Below are 27,136 nucleotides of genomic sequence, written 5' to 3' on the forward strand. Positions count from 1 at the left end.
GCCAACTCTGCCAGTGTTCTGGAGAAGGGGCTGGGGAGGTGTTGCACAGAGGTCAAGACACAGAGTAATAGAAGTCAGGAGATGAGACAGAGTGAGAGAAAGAATTTAACATCCTTCCCACAACCCTTCCTTGAGCTGGCAGACTAAGACTCACCTGTCAGTTCCCCATAATAGACTCTATGCCCCACTTTAGCCTCCTTGAACTGAAATTTGGTACATGCAACAAATGAAGGGGATGATGAAGGGAAGTGAGACACAGCTGTAACAGCTTTATGCTTCAGTCAGGGGTAGGTCATAAAGTATGCAACTAAATTCTCATAAGATATGCTGAAACATTTTCTCAGTTCCATCTGATGTCAAAGAAAAGTATAAAAAGTTATCTTCTTGACCCAGCAATATCGCTACTAGGATTGTATCCCAAAGAGATCATAAAAATGGGAAAGGGTCCCACATGTACAAAAATATTTATAGCAGCACTCTTTGTGGTGGCCAAAAACTGGAAATCAAGGGGATGCCCGTCAACTGGGGAATGGCTGAATAAATTATGGTATATGAATATAATGGAATACTATTGTAGTATAAGAAATGATGAACAGGAAAACTTCAGAGAGGCCTGGAAAGACATATGATCTGATGCTGAGTGAAAGGAGCAGAATCAGGAGAACTTTGTGCACAGCAATGACCACAGTGTGAGAGTTTTTTTCTGGTAAACCTGGAACTTCGTAACAATGCAAGAACTTAAAAAAAAAGTTATCTTCTGAAGGTCAATTTATAAATTTATGTTCCATAAGGAGTATGATTACCATGCCCATTGTCTAATAAACTTGAGGCTTTCTTTTTTCAACATTCCACCTTGGGCCTGCAAACATCTGCCCTTCTGTGACATTAGTGAAACAGCCTGGAGCTTCCTAAGATAATCAAATCAATAACATGGAACTTATCCTCAAAGAAGCTCCAGCTCACATAGCAAGTTTGTTTTTCTTTTAAAAATGGTTTTCCTTTATTTTAATCCTGAACTCAACACCAAATGCAATGAGCATTTCCATGTACATTATAGAACTGGAAGTAGGTGTTAACCAGAATGGAACCAGCCTCTAACCTGTGAGTGGCCAGAGCTGGACAAAGTAGGCCAGAGGCAGAAGAATCAGGACACAAACAGAAGTTTAACTAATTTCACAGTGAGAAAATACTGGAAAACAGAAGTCCTCCTGAGGAGGAGGGCTTAACTGCTGAGGCAAGACGGTGTTTTTATACACAAACAACATACATAAACAACCACAAGTGGCTGGACCATGACATAATCATTCTTAGGTGTTGAGCAATTCCCACAGCAAGCTCACGTACAGACAATGCGGCTGTTCCTGGGTCCTGTGGGAACAGTCTCCAAACTGACTGAATAACAGCGGGGTGCAGAACAAGAGTTAACTTTGTGAGAATAGAAGTGCAGTACCTGATTTGGTTCACTCAGCTATTACAAGAAACAGGGATGATAAACATGTCAAGAAGTGTGATGAATGGCTCTTAGGTCCCTAGGAAATATGGGGCAGTGAACACCTGGTATTAGTCAAAGCAATAAACGTTGCCAGAAGATGAAATTATCCAAAATGCAAAGGATTGTTTTTATGCCAAGCTTAGGGCATAGCCTACTTCCTGGGCTTTAGCTCTGGGGCAAAGGGTGTTTCCAAATATCTTGACACTGGGGATAAGCATTCATTAAGTACATACTATATGCCAGGCTTTGTGCTCAGTGCTTTAAATGTATCACTTGGTCTTTACAACAACCCTGTGAAGTAGGTGCTATTACTATTTCCATTTTGCAAGGTGGGGAAACTAAGGCAGACAGTGGTTAAGTGATTTGCCCAGGGTCACACGGTCTTCCTGACTCCAGACCAACAATCTATACATTGAGCCATCTGATTGCTTATCTTCCTGTTAAGAAAAAAAGGAAATTTTACATAAAACTCTAAATCTTTACCATGTACAATTTGCTTTCCAAGTATGTAATAAAATTAACATGTAAAGCTACTCTTTCAAAGCTGTCCTGTTAGTCTGCCCTTCCTTCTGGCCTTCCTTTTATTCTCTTTGAATTTTGTTTTTAAAAAGTTTGAGGGAAGAACTCTACTCCTTATCCTCACTCCCTCCTTCTTGTTACCATCCCGCTATAAAATTACAAATAGTAAGCACATCTCAGAAAAAGAAATATGAGAAGACATTCCATTCAGCCTCTCTGCAGAGGTAGGAGATCCATAAGCCTTGTGCATTACATGTTATTTTCAGACTTTTTCAATGTAGGTATCAGTTATGCTGAATTTTTCCTCTTCTTTTTTCTTTTTGTCTTAACAAATACCATTTGTTATATGGTTGGTTGTCTGGGAGGGGAAGAGAGAGAGATACTGAAGAAAACTGTGGTGATGTTTAAAAAAAATAAATGCATCAATAAAAACTTATTAAAATGTAAACAGTTCCTTGTAACAAATATAAATAGCCAAGTAAAATAAATTTCTTCATTGGACCTGTATAAAATGTATGCTATCAATCTGCATTGTGAGTTTGTCATTTATGGGGATAGGCATGGGGCTGGGAATGGGAATGGGTAGCATAGCTTCATCATCTTCATTAACTGTATTTGCTACCAATCAATACACAATAAGTTGCAGTGTTTCCAATTAAATTAAGGCGCTTAGAGAGCTACTACCAAATATCAACAACTCTACACTTTTAAACAATATGACCTGTATAAAATATTCATCTTTTGAGCTTGTTAGGGTTCACACAATCTTTTGGAAAACTCTGGCTTCCAGCTCCTTTTTGTCCCCCCTTTCTCCCACCTGATATGCCTTAGGTTTTACGTAAAATACATTTCAAAGCAACCATCGGTAGCATTGTGAACCTTTATAATATACTAGGAGTTAAGATTAGCACAATTTCCAAGGCTATGGGGACTGTGCTGTTTTTGCCTCATTCTCTTTTGGGGAAGATATTATCTGCCTAGGTGATCTGCCCTTCTGTTTGAATCCCTCTTCCAGAGGGAAAGAAACATCTTTTAATGTAAGCTAGAGGATTCATAGTGAATGGTCCTGACATTTGACACCAGATCTAGTGGTGTGGGAGTACCTGGTGAGGACTTGTCCTGCAAGCTTTCTGGAAGTCTCACTCTTTGAGAGTCTAGAATGGAAATTTTAGGCCTGAGAAAGTCTTTAGCCTTAATATCTTCAGAAGTTAAAATTAAAAAAAAAAGTTTACCATATACAAAGGTATTAACTGTTTGTTTAGTTATTGTCCAAAGATTCAGTAAAATCCTAAATCCGTAATGCCTTCCTCCTTGGTCGTATGCTTAATCTAACGATAAATGTGAGCAATTAAAGGATTAATTAGATTTGATAGATAAACATCTAGGATTTCCAAATGGGTGCTTTTATGTCTCTCCAATTAAAGATAGGAGTGGTTAGTGGTTATGTAACAATGCTGTAAACATCCCACACCTCTCACATAGCATCTTTGGACACCTCCTCACTCTCTGGACTGACTTGATCACTCTAAACCATTTTAGCAGCTCACAAAAGGATTAGTTCCCTAAGAAGGACTACCTCCCTATGATAGGTCCTTGGGGTGACCCCATTGTGGGGAGATGTATACAGAGAGAGAGAGAGAGATATGGATAGACAGACGGATAGATAGATAGATAGATAGATAGATAGATAGATAGATAGATAGATAGATAGATAGATACTCCTCTTATCCCTCTGAATCTTGAGCCTCCACCTATTTCTTTCCATGTACTCAAACAAGCCACTCACAATTATGACACTTTCCCATCTCAAACCTAACCATTTACTTAGGCAAAAGAAATAGTAACATCACAAGTATAGCAAATACAAATTCAGAAATAATAAATGCTACACTGAAGTCCACAAACAGACTTGGGTCATACTCTATTATTAATGCATTTAGTATCTATGGAGGAAAGTGAACATATCTTTGTGAAAATTTGTCAGGGATGGCATGAATGAGGAAAACCCATGTAATTAAAGTAACTCACAACTCTGGAACTATAAACTTAAATGTCCTCTTTCTGCCTCAGAATCTGTCCATAAAAGTTCTGCTAGGTGATTTCTCTGATTTTATACTTCCCAAAGAGAATCAAATAAGTTTAAGGCCGAAATAAGTCAAGATCTAAATCATCATCTCAATAAAATTATTTCTTTTCTAATATACTTTGTAAAATCATAATAATACGCTTAACCAATTATTTTGGGTTGGTCATGAGTATAGCTGCATCACAACAATAAAAAAAGCATATACTTCATATATCATTGTATAGTGTCATTTATTTTAATATAGAGTAGAGTTTGCTCAACTTACGTTTTAGAAGGACTGAGATAAATATAAATTGATTTTATCTCTAAGCCACTAAGAATATAATCCCAATTAACCAATGCAGGGGCAACGTTTACCATAATAGTGAAAGGCTTTAGTTTCACTATATGGATGAACTTAGAGAGGGCAACTTTCCTTTTGAATTCCTAGTGGATTACCTTCTGAACGATCTAGTAGACTACACATTACATTTTGATAACATAGTTATATAATAATCAGAATTAAATATATTTTCAACAAAACAGTTTCATCCATACATTTCAACCCCAATCAAGACAAGAAGTATAGTTATATAATTTAGGTTTTATGTACAATGTTTCTGAAAAGCCAGGTCTATCATGGCTAACTAAAGCTCCTAACAATAAAAATAAACTGGAGCAAGGCTCTAGTCAGTGAACTTTATCTCCTCTGAGCCATCAAAAATGAATGAGCCTTTCATAATTATCTACAATTATGCACAACTTCAAGTATGTAACAGTAATAAACAGGAAAGGGGCTTGTGATAGCTCTATCTGAGGCTGAAATACAGGCACTTTGAACACGAAAAAACAATTGAATACATAACCTCTATGCAGAATGTCTCCTCACTCTATCAATCATTCATAAAGTGAGGTAGACTCAGAGTCAGGAAGACCCAGGCTCAAGTCCTGCCTTTGACAAATATTGGCTGCGTGGCCCTCATACCTCACAAACCACTTAACCTCTTAACGCTCTAGACCAGAGATATCAAACTCAAACAGAAATCTGTACATAAGGATCCCTGCAGACTTCATGCTGCCTTAGTTTTAAAATGTAATGTTATTTCTGTTTTATAGCACTTTTATTTCTTTTATTTTGTTAAATATTTCCCAATTACATTTTGATCTGTTTTGAGTCATAACACATGGGCAGCTGGCCCACATGTTTGACACGCCTGCTCTACACAACTCCTTAACTTGCCTAGAAGACCATAAGCTGAAAAAAGAGAGGGGGGCCAAAATGCCCGCTGCAGGGAGGAGAATTCTCTACGCCAATGAAATCACAAGGCCCAATCCTTGGCCGGATCCTTTGTGTTGATAACAAAATAACAAGAGCTTTTATTATGTTGAGAAGTCAAACACACACTGCCATTTTAAGGCATGCAATAAAATAAATTTCCATGGAAAGCAAAGTGACAACATCATATTGTCCAGTGTTAATGAAAGTCAAATTAATAGATAATTTTCCTAATAATGCCTTGCTCCTGTGACTCAGGAAAGTTATTTGATAAACTGAAAACAAATCTATATGCATCTGTGCATGTATGCATGTGTATATGTATATATGCATATACATACATATATATTTATATTCCATACTTTTATTACTCCTGGATTCTGTATTTGGGAACTCACTTACTTGCTAAAATTTATCTGTAACCCGCCATACTGGTGGTGATTTCCTGGTCATTTGCAGACATGTTCAGAGTAGTCAAAATTTGAGTTGTTGATGCACAAATTTCCAGATGAAGCAGAACAAGGGGACATCTGCCTTTTTTCAGTTTATATGCTGTATCCTCTGCACAATCTATTTAGAGCCACTTTTGCATTTTGGTGCTTTGTGTTGGTGGTTTTGCTATTTAAAATGGACAGTGCTGAAGTACGGTACGGTCCAGTGTCCCTAAGCACAAAAAGGCTCTGATGTGCCTTATGAGAAAAAATACATTCATTAGATAAGCTTCATTCAGGCCTGAATGATAGTGCTTTTGGCCATGAGTTCAATGTTAGTGAATCAACAATACGGTCCATTCAGAAAAAGAAAAAGGGAATTCACTGATCTGTGTACATGAGGCTGCTCCAGAAAGTGCTGACTTAAATGCTGCGGCCAGAGGGGCTCCAAGAAACCTTACCTTGAATTTCCCATGGAATATTCGTTCACTATTTGCTAGTTGAGTGTTTATAAAATATAACTACCACAAATGAGAATCAATGATTTATCTATCTATCTGTGCAAGTGTATATAAAGATGTGTATAACTCATATATGTTAAACTCCCTTGATATATTTATCAAATTAAACCCCTTTGATATATATGTACATATATATGTGTGTGTGTATATATATATCATATCATATCATATCTCTCTGTGCATGTGTGTCTCTGTATGTATACAGACAACTAGGTGATACAGTGGACAGAGAACCAGGCCTGGAGTCAGGAAAACCTAATTTCAAATCTAGCCTCAAACACTTACTAGCTGTGTGACCCTGAGCAATTCACTTCACCCTATTTGCCTCCATTTCCTCGTCCATAAAAGGAGCTGGAAAAGGAAATGGCAAACCACTCCTGTATCTTTGCTAAGAAAACCCCAAAAAGGGTCAAGGACAGTCAGATGCAACTGAACGACTAGAAAACAGCCACTCCACACACACACACACACACACACACACACACACACACACACACACACAGAGTTTAATTTTTTAGTCATTGAAAAAGGTCAGTCTATAAATCCAAAGCCCTTAAATTTGAAATATTATATCACAGTTTATTGGCTTGCTGCTGAAAGAACAAGGAGGTTAGCTTGCAACCATAAGGCTTTGGTGTCAGACACATAAAAACCCTGCAGCAGTAGAACTAGGTGAGCAGAACCACACATCTTTGTGTCTATGCTGCAGGTAAGTGGTCCCTCTTGCATGCACCACCTCCTCCACAGCTCAACCCCTCCTGCCCTTTGCCCAGACCTTTCTTTTACATACTAGTGCTTTGGAAGTGGTGGGGATAGTTGGAGGTCTGTCTCCATCAGTTATACATTCCCATCCTCACAAGGGAGGCTTTCTGGTAATGCTTCCAAAACCGAATTCCTCATATTTTACCCCAAACCATTTCCTCTTCCAAACTTCTCTTCTACTGTTGAGGGTACCAGCAGCCTCCCAATCACCCAGCTCAGCCACTTAGGTGCCATCCTCACCTCGCCACCCTCTCTCACATTTCATATCCAAGCACTCAACAAATACTGTCCTTTCTCCTACTAGAATATGCCCTCTTCTCTTCTTGAAAACTATAATGAACCTGGTGCACACCATTGTCACCTCATGCCGAGACTATTTCATGGCTTCTGGTTGGCCTTCTTGCCTCAGTTTGCCCTTTCCTAAAGCCCAGATCTGCTCATGTCACACACTCCTCCTTCAGCCTGTTCAATAACCTCCACTGGCTCCCTTTCATCTTCAGGATCAAATCTAAAATCTTGTGTTCAGCTTTTAAAGCCCTTCAGAGCCTTCCCCACCCCACCTTTCCAGTCTTCTTTCACCTTCCTATAGGACCCAGAGATGCCAATCTTCTTGCTCTTCCTCCAATAAGACATTCTATCTTCCAGCCCCAGGGATTTTCACCCAGTGCCCCTTCCCCGAAATTCCCTCTCTCAACCCAACCTCCTGGCTTTCCTGCACTCCTTTAAGTCTCAGCCAAACCCCCATCTTCTGCAAGAAACCTTTCCCAAGTCCCCTTAATCCTGGTGCCTTCCTTCTGAGATGATCTCCAACTGGTCCTGTCTATATCTCTCATCCATGAATGACTTTTGCTGGCATTAGACTGGGAGCTCCTTGAGAGCAGGATTGTCTTTTGTCTTTCTTTGTATCTTCAGTACAGTGCCTGACAGGGTCCCCTATTTATGCACCTTCTCTCTGTCTGCCCTAATCTTGTGCCAGCTCAGTGATACCCCTTCTCCTCTCCCTCTCTCTCTCTCTCTCTCTCTCTCTCTCTCTCTCTCTCTCTCTCTCTCTCTCTCTCTCTCTCTCTCTCTCTCACACACACACACACACACACACACACACACACATACACTCCCACACACACCCACACACATTGCTCTATCGCACAGAGAACAGTGTCAGATGGCCCATATCATAAGTACACTGCTGTGTCGAATATACACACACCTGTCACACACACACACACATACACACACACATCTCTGATACCCTTTTATCGAACCCAGAGAAGGGAAGAGGTGAAGAGAGGTAATTGTACAAGAAATGGTCACAGATAAAGGTGGAGAGAGGTAATTGCACAGTGCCAGTTACATAATAGACCCTTAAGAAACGCTTGGTGATTGTCCACTGAGGCAGGTAAGCGGGGATGAGAGTAAAGCAAAGGACTGATTCATGAAAACCTCAATTCAAATGTGGCCTCAGACACTAAGCTAGCTGTGGGACCCTGGGCAAGTCAATTAACTTCTCTGTGCCTCAGTTTCCTCATCTATAAAATGGGGATAATAATAATAACCTACTTCCCAGGGTTGTTGTGAGAATTAAATGAGATAATATTTGTTAAGCACTTTGCCTACCTTGAAACACTATTATTCTCGGTATTAGATATTACAGAATGTTCCTTGAGCTTTTGTGTTTCAGGGAGAAGGGCTCTCAAGTTCAGTTGTTGGGATTCCCTTTGAAAGAACCTGTCTGATTTGAGATCAACCGAGATACTTGTGAAACACTTAGCACAGGGCCTGGTAGGTGCTTCATAAATGTTTCCTTCCCTCTATTTCCCCCACCTAATAATCTGACCCTCCTAGAGTGGCCCCAAGATCCCAGACTACCCAAATAAGAACTTGGAGGAAAATCAGGATAAAGCAGCATCTGAAGATAAACTGAGGCCATAGATAACAGTGAATATAACAGGGCTTTTCTTAAGATTTTAAATGTCCTGGGCTAACCACCACTCCATTAAATAAGTGTTAGAGTCATTATCTCCTGTTTTACAAAACAGGAAACTGAAACATAGAGAGGTTAAATGAAGTTGTCCAGGGTCCCACAGCTAATATCTAAGGCAGAATTTGAACCTAGGTCTTCCCGATCATAACCTCAGCTGTCCTTCCACCCTATCTTTTCTTCCCCTACCTTTCCAGTGCACACCCCACGTCTCTTCCAGTTTTTTTCAGTGAATCATCATGTGGCATAAATTTCAGGCCCATCCCCATCCTTCTTTCCCTTCTCTGGTCACTCCAGCTTGTCCATGTCCATTTCGATCTCCCATGGTAGGCTGCTTCAAGAGTTGCAGAATAGGGTATGAGAATCAGGTAGGGCTTCTTGGAAGAGGGAAAGATTGACTGAGAAGAAGGGTGGGGTATCACAGGCCCTAAAAGTAAAAGCTAAGAGGGGCCTTAGTGATAGGAACTGAGGTCCAGAGAAGGAAAGTAATTTGTCTTAGGTCATATAGTTAGAAATCAGCAGAGCCCAGAATTAAGCCACGTCCTCTGATCACAAATCCAGTTCTCTTCACAATGAGCCTGGAGGGGTCAGGAATGATGGGAAAAAGAACTCCGAAGGCCAAGAGGCAAAGTTTGGATTGAAGCCAATTAGACAGACCTTGAGGGTTGGAACAATATGGCTTCAGCTGATTCAAAGAAACAATGAAGTTGGTCTAATTCTTGCTGGGACATTTACTAGCTATGGGATCTTGGCCAAGTCATATCCTTTTCCTTTTCTTTTTTTTAACACAATATTTTATTTTCCCCCAATTACACTTTAAAACAATTTTTTTTAACATTTAGGTTTTTTTAAGTTCCAAATTCTGTCCCTTCCTCCCTCCCTGAGATGGTAAACAGTCAGATAGAGGTTATACAAGTGCAATCATGTAAAACATTCCTATGTTAGTCATTTTGTACCAGAACACTAGAATGAAAGAAGTAAAAAATAGCATGCTTCAGTCTGTATTCAAACATCATCAGTTCTTTCTCTAGGGACAGAAAGTCTGCTTCATCATTAGTCCTTCGGGATTGTCTTAGATCATTGTATTGCTGAGAATATGTGTCATTCACAGTTGATCATTGTACAACATTGTTGCTACTGCGTACAACATTCTGGTTCTACTCACTTCATTTTGCATCAGTTCATGTAAGTCTTTCCAGGTTTTTTTCTGAAATCATCCTGCTTGTCATTTCTTATAACACAATAATATCCCATCAAAATCACATTCCACAGATTGTTTAGTCGTTTCTCAATTGTTGAGCATCTTCTCAATTTCCAATTTTTAGCCACCACAAAAAGAGCTACTATAAATATTTTTATATAAATATGTCCTTAAGTCTTTTTTGCATGCCTCTTTGTTAAGTCTTATTTTCTACATCTACAAAATGAGAATAGCAACGGAAGAGGACAAGGTGTAAGGGAAAGAGCATTTGTCTTAAAAGACCCAACTTCCAATGGTGTAAGTGTGTGTGACCTTGGACAAATTACTTAATCTCACTGAGCCTTAGATTCCTACTCTATATAATGAGATTGAACTAGATGAGCTCTAAAATCCCTTTCCAGTTTGAATTCTTACAGTAGTGTGGCAATCCTTACAGTAGCTCTCTTTCTGGGATCCTTAAATATCCCTGGAAATGTGACCTATTATTTTCATAGGAAAGTTTGCAAGAGGGTCATAGTGGGCATCTGGGTGTCGTTCCAGGCAACCTAGGATCTGTGACCTCATTTTAGTGGACAGGATGAGTTTGCTTAGTCACTTGCTGTTAATTAAGATATTGTGGCCTGGAGATAAATCCATTACTGTCCTCTGGGGAGATGGAGAACGCATCTAATCCCTCTTCTAGTTGGCAGAACTTTAAATACCTGATGACAGATGTCACCCATCCTGTCCTTTCCTACTCCATCCTAAACGCTAACTCCATTGCCCCACATCTCCAGGTTAAACACCCCTATTTGCTTCACAGTTCAGGGCCTGTTTCCTCTTGTGTGGTAACTCCAGTTTGTCCATTTCCATGTGCTTCCTAAAACATGGTGTTGGAACTGGACACAATACACCAGTTGCTTCTCTCCCAAGAAGTGGATGAGCCCCTTGCTTGCTTTTCTAACTTTTAGCAAAGCTTAAAAGAAAAGAGAAAAAGAGACAGAGAGAGGCAGAGAAACAAAGACAGAGAGAAAGAGATAGAGAAAGAAATACAAAGAAGGAGAGACAGAGAGCTCTTTGTCATCCTGAGCATTTGTCATAAGGCTTGAACTCCTTCCAAGCTGTGTGGCCTCCCTGAAGAAATTCTCAGGCCTTTCAAATTCATCCTCAGCTACATTCCTTGGTTTCCATCTGTGGTGCAGATACTTTTAAGAGTCTATGTAGCTATGCTGTGCACATTCGGATGCCTTCCCCTTTGTTTTCAGGTCATGGAATTTAAACCTGTAAGAGACCTTGGAGATTGAGATCCAAAGGGGGAAGTAACAAGTCACACAACTAGTTAACAAGAACTGAGCTGATGTCTTTTGATTCCAAATTCAGTCTCTTCATCAGCATTTCCTTCCCCGACACTCTCAACCTGCCTTGAGCCATGCTCCTTTTCAGAAGCTCTGAAAAAGACATTAGATTCCTCTCCTTTCTGGGCTTTGAAAAATGGATCTTCCAAAGGCTAGAAACACCTCAGATGGATAAAAAATAGATAATATTTCTATAGCATTTCTATATATAGACAACATGCATTTTTCCATAATGCCAGGCATTTTATGAATATTATATCACTTGATCCTCACTATAATAGGTAGAGACTATTATTATCTTCATTTTATAGTTGAGGAAATTGAGTCAAACAGAGATGAAATGACTTGCCCAAGGTCATACAGCTAGTCTGAGGTCAGATTTGAACTGAGGTCTTCCTGAGCCCAGGCCTAGCACTCTATCCACTACTCTACCAGCTTTCTGGAAGAAGTACTCCTAGCAGAGGGTAGAGGAAGGGGCATTCATCCAACATTAGGAAAGTCAGGGTGTTTTTCTGGCAGCCAGATGCTGGCCTAGCCTCCCTAGTGACTGGTTCCAGATGTCTTTCTGATCTCACCACTTCTGGCTGCTTGGAGATATCAGGAGATTCAGGGGAAGGAGGAACCTTGGATGACATCCTGAACCCAGAGAAGGTGAGGTCACAGAAACTATTTCATACATTTTCCTCAGAAGCAGACTGCAGAGGGGTCACTGCACAAAGATGTGGTGAGAACTGAGCAAGCCAGAGAGGAAGCCTAGACTGCCAATGTTGAAAGAGCCCTCCAACAGTGTCTGTTATGACCATCACTTGAAACTGGAATTTACTTCTAAAGCTGAAGAATCTCTCAGCTTCAGACTGAATTCTTTCAGTAACAGGGAGATGGCTATGCATTGCAAGGCTTATCTAGTTCCTCCTGACTAATTCTACCAATCTTCCAGATCTGCTAGTTCTGACAATCTTCGAAGGATCCTCCCAACTCTGATACTCTGGGTTCCAAAGGCCTTCCTAACTCTGACATTTTTTCTAAGGCCTCTCCCTGGTTCTAGGGTCTGTTCTCCTGGCCTGAGAGCCTTCCCCACCCCATGGTATCTCCCCATCCATGCTGCCACAATACACAGTGCTGGGCTGGACCAGATCAAGGGCAGGCCAATGTTGGACAAAATCTGAAACGCCTGGGTCTCCTATGCCAAGAAAGATTCAGGCAGTAGACAGCGTATTTGAAGAGTGCTATCCAGCCAATTCCCTCCCTATTGCCTGGTGGTGGCAAGGTGAAGTAGAAACAATTCTGGACAGGGCGTCAAGTTAATCAGGCTTCTTGGCCCATTTCTACCACTGACTTGCCTTGTTCAGCTTGAACATCTAGAAAATGAGGAGATAGGATTTCCTTAAGGACCCTTGCAACTTGACATTCTCTGCTTCTAAAACTGGTCATTTATGTGAACTGACTCTAAGTTAACCAGGTTTTTGTTCTATCCTCAGCCTCTTTAGACATCTCCAGTAAAATTTTGGCCTTGTTCTGGAAGGATGAGTACTGGTTGCCTCCTGGGTACACATGGGCTGACATGGAGGAGTCCAATGGGACCATCTACCCTCACCCCAAGGATCTCCTAGCAGCCATTCCCCAGGCATTTATCTTAGTAATCATCTGATATAAATTTGAGAGGTGTCAATTACATGTTTCTCTCCATGTCTCTCTCTCCTTTTCTGTCTGTCTCTCCCCATCAAAATTAAAATTTTGTTGACTCTTTTTCTTTTTACACAAGTCACTACGGGTCACATTGTACCCCTCCCTCTAAATTCCCTGCAGCATGGCTTGAGCCTTCCCATGCAACAAAAAACAAATGATGGGACCTTATCTAACAACAACTATAATTAGCATCCCTCACCCATAGCCCCCCACTTCTGTGCTGGCTCATCTCTTCTCAAAGGTCAATACCAGTTACGTAGCATTTGTGTTCTTGCTAATGTTTTTTTTACTTAGATTATCATAATCATCTCCTGGTTCTTCCTCCTTCCTTCCATCTCAATTTGTAGGAGTTTTCTAAGGCTTCTCTGAATTCCCCATATTTGTTATTTTTATAGCATAATATTCAATTATACTGATATCAATCAACAAGAATTTATTACATATCTACCATCTAAGTTGCTGCTGCACCCACAGGGCCATCAGACTTTTCCATGTAACTTGCAACTGAAATCTTCCATATGGGTTATCTCCCCTATTGGAATAGGAATGGAAACTGGCTTAATTTGTGTCCCCAGTGCTTAGCATATAAGCACTTAATAATGCTCATTCATTCATTCATTCATTCATACTATGTACCAGGCCCTGTGCTGGTCATTTGCAATATAAAAGAAAAAAACTTAAAAGTCTTTCTGTTCAAGAAGCTTACCTTCTTTTGGGAGTGGACACAGGACAACATGTGTCACATGTTCATACCACAATTTATCATATTCTCACTCACTGGGATTCTCTAATGCTTCCAATTTTGCTTTCCAAAAAGTACTACTATGAATATTTTGTAATCTATGGGACCCTTTTTTCTGCCTTGGAGCTCATTGGGATATATAGCTAGTGTTCAGATGTTTGGGTAAAAAGGTAGGAATAGTTAATGACTTTTCACAACCAAATCCAATTTGTTTTCCCCAACTGTTTAAAAAACTTTTAGACTTACCAACATTGTATTAGTATATCTGTCTTTCTACTGGCCCTTTAAAATGTATCTCTTACCTCTTTGGTCATCTTTGCCAACTTGCTAGGTTTGAAACGAAACCTTAGAGATGCTTTGACATGCATTTCTCAGTAGTACATTTGGAGCAGTCTTTCATATCGCTTTTTATAGCTTACAGTTCTTTCGAAAGGCAAAGCATTTACCAAATGCTTATGACATGCCAACCACCGTCTACCAAACATTTTTGAGAATTATGTCCTTTGACAATATAGGTATTGGCAAGTAATTCTTTATCATTAGGAATCCTATCTTTTTCTCCATTTATTTCTTTTGTATTGATTTTCATTCCCATCCTAAAGCAGGATTATGTCCTTCTGCTTAGTTTCACTTATACTCTCTTGATTCTTGTCTAGCTCTACTGGTTCCTCCTTCCCAAACTCAGTTAGCGTTTGTCTCAGTCTGTCTGCTTCAGTTCATACATGTCGTTCTAGGTTTCTCTGAAATTGGCTCCTTCATCATTTCTTGATATTGTTACATTCATATACCGTGATTCCTTCAGCCATTCCTTGATTGATGTGTACCTCCTCAGTTTTCAGTACTTTTCCACCACAAAAAAAAGAGCTGTGATATATTTGTACATATGAATGCTTTTCCTTTGAGTCTAGTAGTTATCTCTGGGTCAAAGGGATCACAGTTTATATACAAGGTAAAGCTGATTTCCTCACAGTAATTCTGTGAAACGGTGGCATATAAATATAGTGGGATATTATTAAGGCATTGGAAATGAAAGTGATATTTTATCTCATGACTTCCCTCCATGTGCTCTATGTTCTAGCATAATAATGTGTGTGTTTGTCCTTCATTGCTGAAGAAGACCATGCCATCATAGAAATAATGACATGACTTGCACTTGACTGTGTTTTGAGTGAGGGAGGGCTGTGCAGGTCACCAGCCTCACTTCTCCTCCAGAGCCATGTGAATTCAGTGACCAGATATTCATCAGGATGACTAAAGATGACCCAGAATGAGGCAGTTGGGGTTAAGTGACTTGCCCAAGGTCACACAGCTAGTGATGTGTCTGAGATGAGATTTGAACTCAGATCCTCCTGACTCCTGCACTGGTGCTCTATCCACTGCACCACCTAGCTGCCCCTTAGCAAAATAATAATAATATGCTTGGTACTACACTAAGTGCTCTACAAATATTCTTTGAACCTTGCAAGGACCCTACTAGGTAAGAGCTATTATTACCACAATTTTTCCTTTCTTCGCTTCCTTGTAAATGTTTTTTTGTTCTCTGCCGTGCACTTTTTACTTCATTCTTTTTCCCCCTTCCTGTCTCCTCTTTCAGGAACATTGGGGTACTTCTGAGCAGGGTCATGGGTATTAGTGACTACCTTAGAGTAAAGGGTGCTCCCAATCCCATCCTGGAGTCTTTTTTCAACAATCAGACTTGGAACCCCAAAGAGGTAAGCACTCCCCAGGTTTGGATGCCACTAAGGAATCAGAGATACCTCCAAATATGTTCAGGAGCAGCTGTTGTTTTTTGATTTTTTAACAGGAAGTAGACAGAAGATGTAGAACTCTGTGCCCAGGACTGGCTCAGACAGATTCCTTTTGGTATCATCTTCCATGAGAGAATTGAACTCTTATCTAATTGGCACCATAGAGAATAGGCATTCCACTGGGTTCTAATCTCAGCTTTGCCACTGACTTGTCATGTGACTCTGGCCAACCCACTTCTATCTTAGAGGCAGTTTTCTCACATGCAAAATTAGAAGATTGGACATCGGGATTTCTACAATCATTTATCAATCTGACATTCTATTTTTGTGGATGTAGATTTGCTCATTAAAAGGCATCTTGATCCTTCACTCTCACTCACCACCATGTTCATTCAGTTGTGAAGTCTTGATTTCGTGCATCTTGAACAACCCCTTCTCCCCACTTGTACACAATTAGTCCAATTCAGACCTTCATTTTGCTTTGTCCTCATTCTTGAGGTAGCCTCCAGATTGGGTCTCTTTACCTCTAGTCTCTTCCCTCTATAATCTTTCCTCTGCATGGCTGCCAAACTGATATTTTTAGAACAGAGATTTGACCTTGTCATCCCCTCACTTAAGGATCATTAATGGCTTACCCTTGACTCTAGAAATAAATGAAAATTCTTTTTTAGTATTTAAAACACTTCATAGTAAAGCTCCATTGTGTCTTTCAAGGATTATTACACATTACTCCCACTCTAACACTCAGTGTGTCAAGTAAACTGGTCCACCTACTATTCCCCAATATAACTTTTGTCTTTTCCATCCACCTTTGCACAATTAATAATTTCACAAGTGCTTACTGTGTAGGAAACACTGTACAAAGGAATAGGAATACAATCTGCTTCAAGGAACTCACATTCTAATGAGACAGAAAACACACAAAGAACCATTATACAAGATGGAGTTGATGCAAATGGAAGATAAAATCAGAGAGAAGGCACCAGTCATGGGGGGACCAGGAAAAAAGGCCTCTAGAACAGTAATCTGATCCTTGTCTCAAAAGAAGCCTAGGAAACCAGGAGGTGGAGGTGAAGACATTCCAAGAAAGGGGGTGAGCTCATGTAAAAGGCATGAATTTGGGATGAAAAGAAGGGAAGAAAAAGAAAATAAGTAAATTTACATGATAACTTTATTTATATATTTAAAAGGAATAGTGAGTTGTGCATAATAGATCTGTAGTTTCATGTGCAATTATCTTTTATATTATGTTAGGGAAACGCTTGTTTTATTACATAAGTTAAAAGAAATACTAAATTAAATTCATCTAAATGAAACCAAAATGAAGTAAAAACAATGAAATAGATATAAAACTCAAAAAATGATAGAAAGAAGGACCGTGTCACTGGATCATGAAATACGTTAAGGAGAGTGAAGTGTCAGAAGATTGAAAATATAGGAAGGGGTCAGCCTGTGAAGAGCTTTAAATGCCAGAGAATTTTATATTTGATCCTGGCACTATTAAGAAAATAGTGAAGTTTGTTGAGTAGGGTTGGGAGGAGGTGAGGGATGGAATGGTCAGACTCAAGATTTAAGAAAATCACTTTGGCAACTGAGTAAGGAGAGACTTGAGTCAAGAAGACCTGCCAGAAGGCTACTGCAACACTTGTTTTCTTCCGTTCATTATTTCCTACTTCTCCTGTCTATAGGCTCCCTTTGTATATATTTGTTTGCATGTCATTTCCCCCATTAGATTATAAGCTCCCTGAGGACAGGGACCATCTTTTCCCCCTTTTGTGTCCCCAGCACACACCATGGTGCCTCATAAATAGTAGGTGCTTAATAAATGTTTGTTGAATGAATTAGTTGAATGAGGGACTTCACAAGGGTGGAGACTGTGTAAGTGGAGAGAAGACTTGGACAAGCAATGTTGTGAAGATAAAAATAAAACTTAGCAAGGAATTGAATATGAGGAATGAGTTCAAGAGAACAGTCAAGAATGACCTGAGATTTTGAGCCTGGGTGGGTGGTTGGGAGAAGGGTAGTACCCTCGATAGTGCATAGGCCAGCTGACACTCGTAATGCTCCCGGTACTCACCTCCATCTTTTAGAATTCTTAGCTCCCTTCAGGGGTGATCCCTGATTTCCTCAGTAGTTTGTGTTCTCCCCAAATTACTTCATGTTTATTTCGTATGTAATTTGAAATTTCTTATCATATGTGCTCCACCTCACCCCCATCCCCAGTAGGAAACAAGCTCTTGAAAGAAAGAGAATATAAGGTTTGGGTTTTGTGCCATACCTGGCACATAGTGGACATTTACTATTTGCTGTTTCCCATAGTTACTGAAATTTGAGATCTCCTTTTCCCTTGATCCCTAGGCTCAGGGGAGTCTCCTGGTCAGTCAGTGTGGCCTCTCTATGAGGTAGACCCAGCACTGGTTTTGAAGATGAAGGAACCAAGAGAGATCAAATCTGACAAAGAAGTTCAGTGAATCCCAGTAAGCTGGGGCGGGGTGGAGGGCTAATGAAGGACTGGCACCAAGACCAAGACAGTTGGGGAAATAGGTTAGGGTCAAGGAGCTTTGGGACTAGACTCATTTGTTTGTCTGCCTGTCCACTCCCCATAATAGTGACCCTATCTGTACATCTCATCCACCCAAACTTCTCTTATCCTCTCTCCCTTGTTTTGTATTTTCAGTTAGAGATTTTTATTTTATTTTTCTTCTTTCTTTGGTGGCATCCTTACTGTTTTCAATGCGAGTACATCCTGTCCCATCTTCACCACAGGGCCTCTCCATCCCGTCTGTCCCTTCATCCTCTCAATTTTCATCTTCATATCCTCATTATCCCTCTAACTCTTCCCATTGTACTATATCACTTGTTTAATTTTTTTCAATGAACATGTATTTTCTCTTCTTTACATTCCCCACCCGATCCCAAGAAACCTCTTGCAACAAATACACAGAGTCAAGCAAAACAAATTCCCATATTGACCATGTCTAAAAGGTCTCCTTTTATCCCTGACCATCTTCATCCCTGCCCCCACCTACCTTGTCCTCTCATTTTCCCCCGTTCCTGGTCATTTTGGTTGTTCCCATATTTACCATGTCACCCCACCTCTGAATTCCCAAACATCCAAACTCATCTTCCTCTCTGTACCTTCTTGCCCTATCTGAGCATCCTCTTTATCTCTCTCCTTCCCCTCTATCCCCTGTCCTTTCCTGTCTGTCATCTCAATCCTCTTCATCTTCATCTAATTCTTGATCACTCTCCCTTTATCTCCTTTGGTAGAGTTAACTTGTAAATCCATCTGGTTCTAGGGTATTTTCTTTGGCAGTTCATTTTTGATTCGTTCAATTTTTCTGATATTCGGTTGTTGGAATAATCTATTTCTTGTTTTGTTAATTTGTAAATATTCATATATTACATTGAAGTTATCAAATTTTTTGGCAGTTAATCAAACAAAAATTCCTTTATTTTGATGGATTCTCCTTGTTCTTTTTTTATACAATTTGGTTTTTCTCTCTAAAAAAAAATCAGATTAGCTAATTTTATATCTGTTATGTTAGATGTTTTTTTTTTCAAAAAACTTGTTAATTCAGTATTGGCTTTCAAGGTGATTAGCATTATTTTTGATTTTCTGAATTTCTGCTTTGGTATTGTGGTAGATAATTAATAATAACTGAGAATATAATCTGAGCTATATGATTTGTTTGCAAAATAGGTGTGATAAACAGGTCAATGGATTCCTCAGTCAATCCAAAGACTCTGACTATAGAGTGAGACAAATTTTTATGTATTAAAAACAATTAATCAACTCAGACCAACTAATAAAAAGAAAATCATCAATGGGCTATAAGTCAGAATACAAAATTAAATGATCTGACTTTTAATTTTAGGAAAGATTAGGGGCTTTCCAGGTTGGGAGTGGGGAAGACTTAATTTCAGTCAGTTACCTTTTGAGGTCTTTCTTTTCCTAGAATTGAGAGGTGTTAGTCTAGTAATCTCATCAGAAAAAGAAAATTATGTTAGTCTTGTATGACCTGACCAGTCACAAGTGTCTGACAATAGAATCCAAATCTTGTGAAAGAGAAAGTAGAAGGCGGGGTTCTTGGTCACATGGACTCTGAGGAGTTTTGTCTCCCTTATGAAACTTAGAGTTTGGGGTTTGGTTATTGATTTAGTTTTGTTTGTTTTTTTGGTGTGTTGGGTTTGCAGCATCATTTAACCACATGATGCTTTGACCCTAAGCCTCTGAAGACTGGTATATATTGCTGGTTCCTGTTGGAGATTGGCTTCTACCATTCTTTGCTGCTCACTTTGCCCTTTGATGTGAAGAGGAAGGTGAGCTTCAGTGAAAATCCCTGTCCCCCCTCAGTTAGATGGAAGCAGAGAAGGCTCACTTCCAATCCTTACCCTCATGGGAAAGTTTCAAGCTTAGCCACAACCCTGAAGGTCAATCCCTGGGACCATACAGAGAAATTCCTAAAAGCCAAGACAGCCCTCATGAATATAAGATCTTTATGATCTGCTGAACAAGGTGTGGTGTGTGGGGGAGTAGGTCTCATCTTTACCTTTTCTAATCCAGATTTAATAAACTGGTTAACACATTTTCCTCAAGTACAAATTTGGCCTTTTGCTCCTCTACTCAGTAAGCTTCAGTGGCTCCCTATTATGTCTGGGATCAAATATACTGTTCTCTTTTGGCAATTCAAGATGTCATAACCTGTCACCAACCTCTCTTTCTAATCTTGTTGTACATTATTCTCCTCTACACAATGTAATCTAGGTGAACTGGCATTGTTGATGTTCAAATGGTTCAGCATCACGAGTAATTTTATCAATGGAAATGACATTAAGAGATGCATTAGTATCTGTTTCACTTCTGCATCCTAAGGACCACTGGACTCTTCTATCTGGCTCATAGCTGAAACCTCCTCTATGTGCTATCTCCATTATAATAGGAGCTACTTGAAAGCACAGACTGTTTTTCCTGTTTATATCCCAAGTGGTTAGCACAGTGCTTTGCACATATTAAGTGCTTAATAAGTGTTTTTTTAATCATTCATCATTCAAATATAGCACCACATTTCCAATCTCCCTGCCTTTGCAATGACTGCAAAATCACAGAATTTAGAGTTGGGCGGGACCTTCAGTGACCATTTACTCTAATGCATAGGTGAGGAAATCTTCACTCTAACATAGCCACAAGTGGTTGTCCAACTTCTGCTTGAAGATCTTGAAGGACGACAACTCACCAGCTCTAGACGTAGCCCATTGCGCTTTGAGACAGTGATAATTGTTAGCAAGTTTTTCCTTATATTAAGCCTAAATTTGCCTCTTTGTAACTTCAATCCCTAGTTCCTTGCTTCACTATCTGGGGCCAAATAAAACAAGTCTAAACTATCCTCCACGTGACAGCCCTTCAGATACCTGATCATAGCTATCATGGTGCCTATACGTCTTCTTTAAGACAGGCTAAAAATGCCCAGTTCATTCAAAAATAAAAACCTTCATATGTCATGAACTCAATGCCCTTCACTGTCCTGTTTGCCTTCCTCTCCACACTGTGCTCAGAACTGAACACAATATTCTAGTTGAGGTCTAACAAAAGCACACACAGTATATTAGGACTATTGCCTCCCCATTTCTGGAGGCTAGAGCCCTCCTAACAGAGGTCAAAATCACATTAGATTTTTGGCTGCTACATCATACTGCTGGTTCATGTTGAATGCTAGATTCTTTTCAGAACCACCACTTTCTGCTCAGGTCTCCTCACCTTATAATAACAAAGTTGATTTTTTTTGTACCCAAATTCAAGGCTTTATATTTATCCCTGCCTGTGGCATTTTATCTTATCAGATTCAGTCCAATGCCCTAGCCTGTCAAGATCTTTTTGAATCTCAACTCTCTCATCCAACATATTAGCTATGCCCCCCAGCTTTGCCATCTTCAAGTGTGATGATACCATTCATATCTTTATGTCAGTGGTGAAAATATTAAGCACCATGGGATGAAGGACAGATACCCAAGGTGCCCTACAGGTGACCTCTTATCATGTTGGCACCGAATAATTAACAACTACTCTTTAAGTATGGTCATCCAATCAGTTGTAAATTCATCTGATTATATTATCATTTAATCTTTCTCCCATCTTATCCACAAGAATATAATAATTTATTTTTAAAAGTTGATAAAGTTTAGATGAACTATCCATGCTATTCTCCTTATCTGCTAGTTTAGTAATTCTCGTCTAGCATGACTTGTTCTTGATGAAGACATGGTAGCTCTTTGCAATCATCACTCAGTTTATAGATATTTACAAACCATCTGATAATGATCCTTTCTAAAAATTTTCCCAGGAACAGGATTCAAGCTTACTGGCCATAGTTTACAGATCCTGTTCCCTCCTCTCTCTCTTTTTTTTTTTTTTTGGAGGGGGGAAGGCAAGGCAATCAGAGTTAAGTGACTTACCCAAGGTCACATAGCTAGTAAATGTCAAGCTCCTGAGACCAGATTTGAACTGAGGTCCTCCTGACTCTGGTACTCTATTCACTGTGCTACCTAACTGTCCTCCCCCCTTCCTTCTTTTGAAAAAGGTGAGATCCTGTCCTTCACCAGTCTTCGCCAGTGATACATATCTTGTTTTCCATGACCTTCCACATGTCACTAACAACGGCCCAGCCATCATTTCTACCATTTATTTCAGGACCCAGTAATATAGCAATTCTGGGCCAAGTGACTTGTATTCAACAAGAGCATCTAAATCCTCCCTTATTAGCCCATTATATATCTTGAATATCAACTACTTGCTGTCATTTTTCTTCTATCATTTTTTGGGAAAAGGTCATTCTTTTTTGCAGAGAAAACAAATACAATAAAAATCAAGCAGCTCCACCTTCCATCTGCTGCCCATGGCTCACCCATCCATCCCGAGCAGAGATTCCAGCCCCTCTTTGATTCTTCTTTTTTTATCCCAATATAAAGGACCCTTTTTGTTATCTTTGGTTTCACTCAACAGGCTTAGTTAATTCTTTAGCTTTTCTGATGCTCTTTTTATGGAACTTTTCCCCACTTTTATGTTCATCTCCTATTAATTGACCTTGCTTCCATCTTCTGCATATTTCTTTTTGAAATAAGAATTCCTTTCCACATCATTCTTTTCTGATAAAACCTATTTTTCCTCCTCAACTGATTTGTTTCCTTTGGTCTCATTAGAATTTAATTCCTTAGTATTTCCTATGTCTCTTGGGCAAACTTCTCCAAAGTATTTTAGTCCATTGGGTCCTATCTTTCTTTCTGCTTTCCTCAAAGCTAGAATACGTGTCGGTCTATCCCCAGTCTTTTTCTTCTTCATAAACTTTAGGATAGAGTGGTCTTCTCCCAAAGTCCCTGTTGTTTCTATCATTCTCTGTTAAGGAGAATCAGATCCAAAACAGAATTCCCCTTTGTTGGTTCTTCTACCTTCTGAAGGATGAAGTTATCATTGAGACAAATTAAGGAGTCAATAAGTGCTTGGCTTTTGGTAGAGAGAGAACCCCCAGCAGATACCTGGATAACTGGAGTCCCTCATCACTACTATACCATACTTCTCATTTATTTATTTCTGTCCAAATGGTCTGTAGTATACACCAGTGATAAAATTACTTCTGTTTCTCCCTCCTTTTTAATCTCCACCCAAATTCTGACATCGTGCTCTTTCTCTCTTTTGGTTCTCAGATTTCTTCACAAAATATACCTTGTTAACATATAGTATCACTCACTCCTCTTTATATCTGGGGTTTTTAATAATATATACTCATCCAAATGCATTGTCCAGTTATTCATTTCACAGCACTAAGTCAGAATTGAGGTGAACTGAGTTGAGTTCCTAGTTTGTTACCTATAGATTTATTACCCCTACTTGTGTGTGTGTATGTATGTGTATGTGTGTGTGTGTGTGAGAGAGAGAGAGAGAGAGAGAGAGAGAGAGAGAGAGTGTGAAAGAGAGAGAATTTGTTTAATGCCTATTATATGCCAAGCACTATGCTAAATGCTTTTGCAAATATCTCACTAGATGGTCATAATCATCCTGAAAGATAGCTATCATTATCTCTAATAACTCAAACAGAAGTTTAGTGACTTGCTGAGGGTCATAGAGTTAGAAAGTGTATAAATCTGGTTTTAAACTCAGGTCTTCCTGACTCCAGGCCCAAAGCTTTATCCAGTATGCCACCTAGCTGGCTCAAGTGTACAGATGCTTAACGCTGATGGCTTTTACTATTAGCTGCTGGTTTGGAGTTCTGTCTCCTTTGAATTTCTAGGTCTCGGCTGCTGTTTGGCCTTCTTTGTGGCTATTCTTCAAAACATTTTTATTTGGGAATATACACAGGAGGTCTCTTCTTTCCACCTTGTTTAAAGCCCTTTGATTAGATACACAAAAGATCTGGCAAATACATTCTTACCAGCCTATCTGAAATCCACTTCATCTCTGGTCAGAAATTTATCAATCCTGTATTGTTAACTGTAATATAGAAATCCACATCCCATAACCAGACACCGCCTTCTTAGCCAGCTATTCATTTCCCAAAGTTTTTTTTCTTCTTCTACATCTTTTGACTTCAATAGTCAACAGTGAGGGCAACGATACCATTTTGGTTTTGTTTCTAACCCAACACTTCCTAATCACTGGCAATATTTTTTGGTTTCCTTCTGTCATCTGTGCCCACTTGAATAACCAAATATCAGTGGCTGTCATCCATTTTATAAGTTTGGGGATATTTCTGTTATGTGATGGGTACATACACCAGGAAGACCATAAATCTATTAACAAATGCTCCTAAGCAGGGTATCACCAACTACTACTACCTTTCTATTCTTTATCTGCCCCTTAGAAGTTGATCTCCTACCTGATATTTTCTTTTGCTTTAGGGCATCCAGGTCTCCCCGAAGGAAGATCCTCCAGTTGTGGGGTTTTTAAAGCTCCAATTATACAACTGTCCTTTTCCTTCCTTTTCTTCTCTTTATAACAGTCTTCTGTACTACATCATCCTGACAAGGGTCAAGTCTTTTCTACTCCATCTCAGATCCTTTTATTCCCCAATTAATGCCTTACATCTGTTTCTTTTGGGTCCTTCATTCTTCCTATCAACCTGGAGTATGGAGAGGTATCCTTTTAATACCTTTCCTGTCTTCTCTGGGTGAGAAATCAACTTCCTCTGAGAATACAAGTTAAAATCACTCACCGATGTTGTTTGTTCATCCTTCATTTTTCAAGGAGGACCAGTGACGTCACAAGTAATGTACTATCTTACCAAAACACCTTGTATCTATGTCTTATATAACTACATAGGTACATGTTTTCTCCCCAAGCTGGACTTTTAAGTTATATTGAGAGAGTAGTCTGTTTTCAATTATGTCACAGCACCTAGTTGGTGCCTAACCCATAGGAGGCATTTAATAAGTAATGGTTGATTGATCATCTGATTTGTCCTAGAAGGCAGAACTAGGAACAGTGGGAGGTGAGGAAAGTGGGGATATGGGCATAAGGTAAGGGGATAAGGAATAAGCTTCCTAAAGATCAGAGTTATATGAAAGTGGAATGGGTAGTCTCTTAGAAGTAGCAAGATTCCATTATTGGAGGTGTTCAAATGGAAGGTTGATGACAATTTGTCAAGGAATTGTAAAAGAGATTCCTGATCAAGTAAGCATTGGACTAAATACCATCTGAGACCTCTCTTAACTGAGATTATGGGATTCTAAGATTTTCTTTCTCTTCTCCTCCCAGGCCAGCAAGATATTCCATTATGCACAGTGGAAACATACATATCATGTACTCTTCATCCTCTTTGCTGTGGTGTTCCTTGTTAGCCAACTCATTCTCTTCCCAAACATGTGAGCTTTTCCCCAGAGAATGATGAGGGTTTTGGGAAGTGGTTGTGATGCCTAGGAAGCCTAAGGCCCAAAGTCCTCCTCTTGTGGGACCTTCCGTTGCCAAGATCTGACTTTTGAAAAGCTGGTGAAACCTTCTATGTATGGGAAAGTTGAGACAGGGACCTGTTAATGCTTGGTGGCCTTCTCCCCTCCCTGGGGCTTGTGTTACTAGTGACCAAGGTTGTCTGAAAGATCCTCAAAGTGACCTAATTTTCTTTCTCTCCTGCAGAATCATGCAATATACCTATTATTCCACAGACTGGGTAAAGCCTTTCTTAGGATATTTTTTAACCATTACCCTCCTAATGGTTCTGCAGAGTCTCCATGTCTTCTGGTCCTACTTCATTCTCTGAATAGTCTGTTCCTTTGTTGTGAGTGACAAGGTATGTACAAAACTGACCCTAATTTTGGTTTCTGATCCTTCTATAGCTTGATCCTGTCTCAGTTACCTCTTAAGCATCTCAGGGGCAAGTAAATAAGAATCCCAGCCCCAGAAGCCTTTGCAGCTATGTTAGGGGGGAAGTGCATGAACAGTGGGAATGAAGACTAGAGCCTGGTATTCTAGTGATAATGGGCATCTAGGCAGTCCTGACAGAGGGGTAACTGGAGGGTGGAGCACCCAATTCCACCCAGACCTTTACTTTATAGTCACACAACCTGGACTTTGCAACTCACTCCACTTTCCATCTACAGCTCTGTTTGGTCACAAATCCATGTAAAAAATTGTCCCCTAGTGTCCCATTACTCCTCCAACTTCCTTTTGTATATTATCTCCCCCAACACATAGTAAGCTATTTCAGGAACAGGATTGTCTTTCTATTTTTATTTCCATCACCTCTGATTGGCTACTTTCCATCTGTCCATCTCTCTAATTGGTTATTTTCCATCTGTCCATCCCTCATTCTCTCTGATCCACTTCCTTTCTTGGCCTCTGATTTTGAGAAGACTGATGTGAGGAGTGACTTGAAGGAACAAGACACAAGTGATGAGCAGTCAGAGATGGAGAGGCAAAGGAACAGGCAGCCCCAGTCCAATGACGTTACCAACTCCTGCAACTTCCTCTGGTCTTGAGGAGTAGGGTCCCAACTGATCTATGTACCTGTTCCAGCAATGTAGCCTGGTCTGGCCTAAGACTATCAGATTCCCCAGTTAAGGGAGGAAACCTGGATGATAGGTCTTCTACGAATTAGGTCATTATGGGAAATCTCCAAGATTCTTATTGGGTATGGACTCTATAGAACAAGACTGGTTCTGGACCAGAAATCTTTATTTCTGTCTCTCCCTATCTGTCAGTCCATCCCCACTTCTGTTAGACCTGAAGGAAGAAGGGGAAGCAAGCAATCTCTCCATGGGATTTTAGGATGGGTTTAATGATCTCCTTGAGCCAATTTCTTGGCCTGGCTGCTGAGCACTGTTCCCATTTATTACAAGGCCTCATAGGAGGTGATGATGGGAGGGGATGAAGATTCTTTAGACCCCCAGTTAATGGT

At 39.8% G+C, this 27,136-nt stretch overlaps 1 pseudogene; it reads left to right on the top strand.

The window, feature by feature from the left end:
• LOC140502186 (ceramide synthase 4-like) overlaps nt 1–26,717 on the top strand; it is a 37,511-nt pseudogene extending 10,794 nt beyond the window's left edge.
• The last annotated feature ends 419 nt before the right edge of the window (nt 26,718–27,136 follow it).

This window comes from Notamacropus eugenii, chromosome 4 (assembly GCF_028372415.1).
Source record: "Notamacropus eugenii isolate mMacEug1 chromosome 4, mMacEug1.pri_v2, whole genome shotgun sequence".
Lineage (NCBI taxonomy): Eukaryota > Metazoa > Chordata > Mammalia > Diprotodontia > Macropodidae > Notamacropus > Notamacropus eugenii.